The sequence below is a fragment of the Eurypyga helias genome, unplaced genomic scaffold, assembly GCF_000690775.1.
Source record: "Eurypyga helias isolate BGI_N326 unplaced genomic scaffold, ASM69077v1 scaffold16251, whole genome shotgun sequence".
Classification (NCBI taxonomy): Eukaryota; Metazoa; Chordata; class Aves; order Eurypygiformes; family Eurypygidae; genus Eurypyga; species Eurypyga helias.
Genome location: NW_010231659.1, coordinates 21368 through 23267, shown reverse-complemented (window position 1 = coordinate 23267; position 1900 = coordinate 21368).

Here is a 1900-nt window from a genome sequence, read left to right as displayed (position 1 = left end):
GCCCGGGAGCAGCCCAGGGACACCCAGCTCCAGCACAGACCCAGGCCAGCAGGTCAGCCCTCGCTGGAAAACCACGGAGCCGGCTGGACTCATGGAGAGCTCCTCCCAAAGCTGCTTTGGGGACGCTCTCTACGTGCATGTTCCACCACTGGCGCTGCTGGGCTGTTGGCTCTTGTCAGACGGACGTACAGACATATGCAAACATGCACAGCAATGCTTTCCCCTGCCGTAAAATGAGGTTTCTAACCCTCCCACCCGATACCAAACCCACTTGCTGCTCCGTTGTGGTGACATGTCTCCCGGTGTGTGTCCCTTGCAGGTTTCCCAGAGAAGGTGTGGATGCCCCATCCCTGAAAGTGTCCAAGGCCAGGCTGGATGAGGCTGTGAGCAACCTGGTCTAGTGGAAGGTGTCCCTGCCCATGGCAGGGGGTGGCACTGAGGGGGCTTTAAGGTCCCTTCCCACCCAAACCATTCCATGATCCTATCAGTTGCTGCTTGGCCCTGCACGCTGCTGTTCTCAGGGCCAGGCGACGCAGAGCTGGGATCTGGCAGGGCTGCCCTTCGCTGGGTAGGGGGGCTGCTGCTGGGACCAAGTGGCTGCGGGGTCACTGTTAGTGCCAGGGGCTTCGGTGGCTCTTGGGAAGGGCAGCCCAGCCCTGCGGGGTCTTGAGTGGCCCGGCTGGCCAGCCCATGAGCTCAGCCTGGTTGCAGCCCCCAGCCCTCTCCCTGCTGCCACCGTCGCCGGCAGCAGTGACCAGGCTCAGACTGAGCATCGCTGGGTGGAGCCGGCTCTTCCTTAGAGCAAGGTATTTGTGACTGCTCAGATAAGGCAGCAGCATCTGGTGGGATTACCTGCAGTGCCCTGTGTGTGCAGCGTGCCGGCAGCTTCGTCCCTCGCTCAGCGCAGACACGAAAGGGCAGAGCTGCAGGAGTCCTCTGTGGCACAGCCTTTTGGAGGACAGGGAGTCAAACAAATACCGGCCTTTCCGGAAGGGCTGGGACTACGTCGGGGTTTATCGCTCCTGGCAATGTGAGGTGTTCCCCCAGGAGGCTGGTGCCTTCCCAGCAGGTGTGAGGGGAGAGCGGAGCGGATAAGCGGTGTCGGCTGGGCAGCACGGATCCGCACCGGCCCCGCTGTGCTGGTGATGTCTCTTCCAGCAGCGTTCCGGGGACACTGGGGTCATTTGGCTCTGGGAAGATGCTCTCCTTGCTGGGTGGGAGCGCTCGCTGCAGCTCGCCATGGCACTCCTGTTCCCTGCTCAGGGGTCGCTGCAGATGCCCGGCGGCACCCGGGGGTGCCTGGCTGGGAGTGCAGTGCCTGTCCAGCAGCACCGATCCAGGCTCTGTCGTACCTGAAGCAGCTGCAGCCCCAGCCGAGCACAGGGAAGACCCTCCGCTTAATGAGCACAGTTAGGGCTGCGTGGCCGTGACACAGCAGCAGGAGTGGAGCTCAGCTGTGGTGATAAATCCCCTCGTACTGCTGTGTGCAGCAGCAAGGCTGCACCTTTGCCTCTGGTGCAGGACACTGACCCCAGCTCGGCTGTGCTGTAACCCCAATTTGCTGGAAACTACCCCGAGACATTCAAGTACAGCAGGAGTAATATTTCCTCTTGGAAAGTTGATGGGAAGGCAGTGTCTGCTTTTGGGACCAGTCCTGCTGGTGTCCCTGGCAGCGGGGAACCGGAGCAGGCCCAAGGTCGGGGCAGGGGTGACACGGCACTGCCCGGGGATGGCACAGAGCCGCAGTGGGACCCGGTGTCCCGGGATGGCTGCCCGGGCAGGACAGGGCGGCACGTTGTGGCACTGCCAGCTGTGATGAGGTACTCACAGTGCAGAGCCCGTGTGCTGCCCAGGCAGCGGTGATTTCACTTCGTGCAGCCTGAGGCTTCTCCTGCTCCTT